Consider the following 7,867-nt stretch of genomic DNA (forward strand, 5'->3'; position numbering starts at 1 on the left):
CTAGAGCCTCGTTTGAGCACTTTAGACTTAACACACCTTAAATGCACATTTATTACCTGGAGATGGAAACAAGGGCTTGGAGGAGTTAGTATGACCATTGACCATCAATACCTAGCATAAAAGAGACCTGTAGTACTACATATTGGTAGAGGGTGAAGGAAGGTTAAGTTTCCATCTAGGGCCTTGATATGGTGGTATATAGTAGTCTGAGTGTTGGGGGTTCTTGTGCAAAATGTGGGTGCTGGGAAGGAGAAGAGCCAAGGTAGGAGAGGAAGGTATAAAAAGAAGGGGCATCAGGACACTGGTAACAAACAGGATCTGTTTGATACTCTTGCCTGGCCTGGCTATGCTTATAGAACAGCTCTACCAGACCATCAGAAAATGGAGACTAAGCAGTCAAGAGGCAGGCCTTTTATTTTCAGGACAGCTCAGCATTTAATAATAGCTCTGGGTTACGAAGATTTAAGGTTTTCCTAGGTTAATCTTCTAAGAGACTTATCAAGTTCTTCAAGTGTTATTTTTTACATTCCTATCATGGTAGGATGGTGACTGTACTTTGTAAGGTGTGAGTTTTAGTTGATAGCCTTCCCTGAGTTTCTGGGTTCAATGGTACAAAGTATAGATTTAAAGGCAGGAAAAAAAGCCTTAAAGGTCGTTTAGTTAAGGGATTCTTGGCCTTCCTGTGTATTGGCTCCTTTAACAGACAAATCCTCTATACTAATAAAAGGGTAATATGCTAATTAGACCTGGAGACCTTCCGGACATCCTTCTGGACAAAACCATTGTGGCGGGGCCAAGGCAGAGGCAGTTAGGGGTAATCAGGCCAGGAGGGGAGGGCAGTTGGGGGTGAGCAGGTCAGCAGGGGCGGGCAGTGGGGGTGAGCAGGCTGGCAGGGGGGGGCAGTTGGGGGTGAGCAGGTCAGCAGTGGCGGGCAGTGGGGGTGAGCAGGCCAGCAGGGGGGGGGCAGTGGGGGTGTGCAGGCCAGCAGGGGGGGCAGTGGGGGGTGAGCAGGTTGGCAGTGGGGGGAAGTTGGGGGCAAAAGGTTGGTGGGGGGGCAGTTGGAGGGCGAGAAGGCTGGGCGGGGGGGACAGTTGGGGGCGAGCAGGCCAGCAGGTGAGCGGTTAGGAGCCAGCAGTCCCAGATTGCGAGAGGGATGTCCCAGATTGGAGAGGGTGCAGGGTGGGTTAAGGGATACCCCCCCATGCATGAATTCCACGCACCGGGCCACTAGTCTATATACATAAAAAGCCTAAGCGACCAAACAACCGGTTGACCAGTCGCTATGATGCACACTGACCACCAAGGGGCAGACTCTCAATGCAGAAGCTGCCCCCTGGTGGTCAGTGCGCTCCCACAGCTGGCCGCCGCAGTCTCCAGCGAGCCGAGCAGCAGCAGCAGTGGCAGGCGCAGCGGGGCGGGGATGAGCAGGAGGGGCAGGCAGGACCAGCAGGCGGCATTGGTCTGCCAGTTTCAGCCCGATCCCTGCAGGTCACACCGAGGGACCCCACTGGTGCACGAATCCGTATTTCAATAAAATCTTGAAAATATATTTCTGAGACATTCTGCCTATAAATGCCCTTTAAAGATATGCATCAGTGTCCGGGAGAAGTGTAATTAGAGCACTTAGTCCTGCTATTACAAAGCCAAAGAAGCATCCAATAAAAGTTTTTCAAAGGTAAGTGATGTTTTTGGACTACTCACTAATTACAGTATAATCCAGTTCTTCACATGCTATAATGTCCCATCCAAACAGTTCAGCGTACTTATAAAATCTGGTTTACATGGAAAAAAGCTCGGTTATGAGAAAAGTGTCCCAGAGCACTCCTTCCCTGCTAATTCTTTAACTTTTTCTAGTCAGTTCACAGATGTGCTACATTAAAGGCCTTGCCTTTGTCAATAACAATTACTAGGACAGGCTGTCCTATATTTTCTTTTTTCCCTCTGTATTCTTGATGCTCTGATATTTTGGGGCCTTTGGACTGGGGAAACCGCTCCTTTTAGAGTTGACTAATTCCTAGCGATAACAATTTGTCTGCCAGGATACCTTTGATATGCAGAACAACCAAATCTGAGTCCGTTCCCTCCCCTGCCCCGTCTCCTTTTTTTTTTTTTTTTTTAATGTATTTTTATTGATTTCAGAGAGGAAGGGAAAGGGAGAGAGAAAGAAACATCAGTGATGAGAGAGATCCTTGATCAGCTGCCTCCTGCATGCCCCCTACTGGGGATCAAGCCCGCAACCCAGGCATGTGCCCTTGACTGGAACTGAACCCGGGACCCTTCAGTCCACAGGCTGATGCTCTATCCACTGAGCCAAACCAGCTAGGGCCCTGTCTCCTTTTATGAGACCTCTACAGTCTGGGACACCATCCCCTGCCCTGCAGGGCCAGGTACCAGGCAATGTGGACCACCCCTAGAGCCCAGAGCCCACTGGAATTATTAAAATATCCAATTATAAGCTTGCTCCGATTGCTTACCTCCCATCTCTCTTGCCTTCCCCAAAAAACTACAGGAAAGGCTCCTGCCCGCAGTTCCCTCTCTCCCTGCCTGATCATCTTGCTGCCGACCTTCCCCGAGTGGCAGTGCGTGGCGATCCATGCCTCCTGTTTCTAGGGGACTGCGAACACTAAAACAATAACTTCTTCCTTCATGGCAAGCATTTCCGTGTCTGTGTGTCATCCCACACCTGCCCCAAACAAATTCCAGCACATTTTACTAGTAAGAACATAGGCCTGGAAGAAGATCAGCAAATAAGACAGACCAAATTCTCACCCTGAAGGAGCTTATATTTGAATCTAGGATGTTAACCTAAGAATGAAAAGCAGAAGTGAGAGGCAACAAACGTTTATTTGAGATCACAGAATTGCAGTTCAGGGGCACAGATTCAGGCAGAAACCCAAATTGTGTCCCAATTACAGGGTGGAGGCAAGGATGTTTTGTTCTTTAATTTAAAAAGGAGGGGAAATAATTACACAAAGAGAAGAAAAGAATTTGTATTGGTGTTAAACTGAGTTATTCTTTAGCTATACCTAGCTGATTCCTGGCTTTAGCTTCAGAAAGAGTGTGCAAAACCATCAGTCCTGTGGTCACAATGCCTGCTTCCCTGTTAGTTTTACAGGCAGCTGTTGGGAAGACAATGTTGGTGTGTCCCCATCCAAAGGTTTATTTTGCCCAGCACAAGCATTCCAAAGGTTCAAGGAGCAAGATGTGCAAGCAGGTCTTGTATGGCTGCTCTGGATCTTTTTAAAAAAGGGCTCCAGCCGAAACCAGTTTGGCTCAGTGGATAGAGCGTCGGCCTGCGGACTCAAGGGTCCCAGGTTCGATTCCGGTCAAGGGCATGTACCTTGGTTGTGGGCACATCCCCAGTGGGGGGTGTGCAGGAGGCAGCTGATCGATGTTTCTCTCTCATCGATGTTTCTAGCTCTCTGTCCCTCTCTCTTCCTCTCTGTAAAAAATCAATAAAATATATTTAAAAAAATAAAATAAAAATAAAAAAGGGCTCCACTAACGTCAACTTTTCAGAGGGGTTTATAAGTTTGCGTGGGGATAAGGGCTCTAAGATAAATAGAACCCAGATGTGACCAAACCCCATTCTTTTTTTCCCCTCACTTGGTTATTTCCTACTAAGCTATGGGGTAAGGGTGGTAGATGAGAATTGGGGAATCATGGAACATAGTTCTTTTCTCTTTTGCCTGGATCAAGACCAGACTCTTTGTCTGGACTGGATTGCAGCAATTTGGCTGAGAGGGTAGGGAAGGGATGGGGTCACTGCAATTTTGTCTTGCCAGAGAATTAGGAAACTACAAGACGATTAGGAAGAGTTACCAGTGGCTTGCCTAAGTGCTTCCTGCCTCACCAGTTATCCCCAAACCCGACTGAAACAGGATGACAATGGAAGCAATTTAAGGAAATTACATGAGGTAGTGCCCTCAGTGGTCCCAGAGGCAACAGACCCAGGGACGCCCCTTCTTCCAGCCTCCAAACACCCTCTACCCACTTTTCCAGCCACCACCTTCGGAACCACCTCAGCTATCCTCAGCCTCCAAGTCCAGCCAACACACCATTGTTGTTTTTCTACCTTAACTCCTTATTGCCCAACAACCATGAGCTCCCAATTTCGTCAGAATTATTCCACCGAAGTGGAGGCTGCCATCAACCGCCTGGCCGGCCTGCATCCGCGGGCCTCCTGCACCTACCTCTCTCTGGTCTTCTATCTCTACCGCACGGATATGGCTCTGGAGGGCGAGGGCCATTTCTGCGAGTTGGCAGAGAAGCTTGAGGGCACTAGCTTCTCTTAAAGTTACAAAACCAGCGTGGTGGACGCATTTTCTTAAGGATGTGCTGAAGCTTCCCAAAACAAGTGGGGTGAAACTCAGGATGCCAGGGAAGCTGTCCTGGCCTGGAGAGGACCCTGAACCAGGCCCTTTGGGATCTGCAGACCCTCAGCTCTGTGACTTCCTGGAGAACCACTTCCTGGGTGAGGAGGTAAAACTCATCAAGAAGATGGGCCACACCTGACTCACCTCCGCAGGCTGGCAGGCCCCCAGGCTGGGCTGGGCGAGTATCTCTTCAAAAGGCTCACCTGCAAGCATGACTAAGAGCCTTTGGAGCCCAGAGGCCTTTGAGGGGCCCCTCTGCATTCCCCAGGTGTCTTTTGCCTGAGTCTCTCACCAAAACCATTAGCCGTTCTTTAACTACCCCGTGGCCCTCTCCCATGCATTGGACCAAATAGAAACAAAATAAAGTTTTTTGCAGAAAAAAAAATTAAATGAAGGGTCAGGTAGATCTTACAAAGCACTATAGTATGGAAGGCCTTGGTCTGACCTATTCTCACCCCACACCCTCCTCCACCCCTGCGTGTAGCTTGGGAAAGAAGCTGTACTGAGTTGGGTGTTTTGCTTGGCCACCTCGGAAGGTGCTTTCCTCACTCCCCATGTCCTTCCCAGAATCCTCTTCTCCTTGGGTCTGCTTCCCAGTCTGTGTGCTACTTTGCTCCCTCAGGAAAAGAGTTACTTCTTGCCTCCTTCCAAACTGGATTTCTTTGGGCTGAGGCCAGATACAAACGGAACCTTTCCTGGCTTCAGCCTTGCCCTCTTGGGGTAAAAGGACTCTGAGTTAGGGAGGTGGCAGAGGCTGCTTCCACAGCTGGTCTCCACACAGCTAGGTCTGAGGTTCCTCTCCTCACCAGTTCCCTCAGAGCAGAAACACCTCAGCAACGCAGACATTGGGTTTTGTTCCTGAAGACAACACAGTCTAGCCTCACAAGAGGAATGTATATTCCTCCCATTAACATCAGTTTGACTGTGTTCTTCTCAAAACCGGAACCCTCAGTTTATTTTGCTAAGGAGCCTTGGCCCACGACCCGGGCTTGGCTTATGTCATGAGTCACAGTGTCAGCTGTGAGTTCTTTTATTTTAGTCATCTGGGATCAGCTGTAAGCTGCTTTATTTTAGTCATCCAGGACAGCTTTCTGATCCCCAAATCTCTGTCTACTGGAAGGGAGGCCAGGAGGATATGTGATCTCCTTGCTTCCTATACTCCTCCTTTCACAGTGTGTCCTCCGAAGGCATAGACAATTAGGGGAAGCTGGTGAAACAGCATTAGGCAAGAGTATTTTTCCGCTTGTCTCTGTCAGGGTCTTGCAGGAAACAGCTGGTGCAAAGCAGAGAGTTTAATCAAGGGACTATTTACAGAGATGCAAACAGACTTAAGAGAACCCAACAAGGGAGGGTGAAGACAAGCAAGAGCAGGCGGCCAATATCTCACGCAGGCCTGGAGAGGCAAGGGCTCACAGTGTTACTGGGCGCAGAGGAAGGCAAAGAAAGGTGGGGAATGGAGGGACAACCAACACCGTCAACAGCTGAAAGTTTAAAAAAAAAATGGCCCACTTACCCCACAAAGTAAACTACTACATACAACTTACTATACTTTACATTAGAATGCTGGACTTCAGTGTGCACCAAAAGAAATGCAACATTACTGTGTGGACGATGAATAGATAGATGGCATACAGGGCACCCGGTTCCAATTCTCATGATGGGTGGGGTGCGGCTTTTCTTTTCCCACGTCGTCACACCTCATCTCCTCACTCTGCATTCAATGGCTACACCAGGGACCATAAAAATCTGTGTCAACATGTCCATGTTTCCAGAATCACGGGTTTTTAGGAAGGCTAAATGCCCCGCCCACACACCCCATCCTCCCTATACACACGTATCGGGAATCCCTTAGATAGCATTGCTGGCAGGTTACCTAGTCTCTCTAAGTACTTTGGTAACACATTGTTCACCATCTCCTGTGGGAAACTTTTTAATTGAACAACTCCTTTAAAAGGTTGTTAACATTACGATAATATTTAGCGAATCTTTTTCTGTTTCAAGTGACAAGTTTCATCAAAGTTAGGTCCTAAAAGGACAACTTATAAATTGAACTTCTCTCAGTTTAGCTTGTAACTTCAAGATGATTCAACACCATCCGTGCCATCTGGCCATGCTTTCATTAAATGGGGTCTGGAATCCCAGGAATTCTTATTTGCTGCTGCTGCTGCTGCTGCAGAGCAAAATCAACTCAAGAGTGAAGTGAAGGTGTTGGGTCCAGGGGATGAGGAAGTTAAGCAAGGACAAGGAGTAGATACTTGTGGAGAAAAGAATAAGGACACAATGACATTATTGTTAAAAAATTCTAGTTAAGTCCTGGCGGGTGTGGCTCAGTTGGTTGTCCCTTGCACCAGGAGGTTGCCGGTTCAATTCCCGGTAGGGGGCCTGCAGGAGGCAGTCAACTGATGTTGTGTTCTCACATGTTTCTCTCTCCCTCTCCCTTCTTCTCTCTCTCAAAATCAATAAACTCTTCATTAACAAATTTTTTACTGACTAAGTGTTCCAAAAGGAGAGAAACAGCATAAAATTAACCAAAATATTTGCAGCACTCAGGAACCAAAAATGTCTGGGGGGAAAAAAAAAAAAAACAGCCTGGAAGATTCAGTGAATTTTGTTTATTCCTACAGATCTACGCTTACCTTTCTCCACTCTGTTGTGTTCCCTAGGAGGCTGACCTATTGGACGACTCGAACTCCCCTCTGGCTTCTGACTAAGTGAAGCTCCTCAGACTGGGCAGGAGATTGGAGGGGAGGAGAGTCAGGCTGGAATATTTCTGCCTCCCATTCTTCCTCTCTGTGGAGTTGCTGCAGGTGAGTCCCTCAACTCAAGTCCACAGCCCTAACCAGATTGCCTTTTCTATACAGTTTTATCTCCCTGGATTTCAGTGGCTCTCTCCCCCTCAGGCCTGGGCACTGCAAAACCCTGGTGGTTTCTCACACCCTGCCCACAACTTTGTAAATACTAGGTCCTGTTCATTATTAAATTGCCCAGTTGAAATGTGCCATCGGTTTCCTGCCAGGACCTTGACTCACACACTCAGTCCCATTCATCTCTCAGCAAACATTAACTGAGTAACTACTACATGCTGAGGAGAATATAAGGAGAAATTAGACGGTTAATGCCCTCAAGGGGCAGTCTGGGACGTGGAGACAAGGACAGATGGTTGCATCACATCTTGGTAAGTGATGTCGGCACGCATTGGCTGGAGAAGTGTGGGTAGCTGTAAAATGGGGAGGTTTCTGGGTAGAGATGGGCTCAGGCAATCCCCGTGGCTGCTGGGACACGGAATATGGAGCACTGATGGCCGTGGACGGCTGCAGGGGCTTCCTGGGCTGCTGGTTGGCTCCCGGTCAGAAGAGCAGGAAGGTGGTGGGGAGTGGTCAGGAGCTAGAAGAAAAGTTTAGGGCTGTGGACATCAGGGCTAGTCAGATTGTGGTAAAGGGTTAGAGTGGAGGACTAGGCTGGCTCAGACCACAGAAAGCCTTGTACTATAG

Source organism: Eptesicus fuscus, chromosome 11 (genome assembly GCF_027574615.1).
Source record: "Eptesicus fuscus isolate TK198812 chromosome 11, DD_ASM_mEF_20220401, whole genome shotgun sequence".
Classification (NCBI taxonomy): Eukaryota; Metazoa; Chordata; class Mammalia; order Chiroptera; family Vespertilionidae; genus Eptesicus; species Eptesicus fuscus.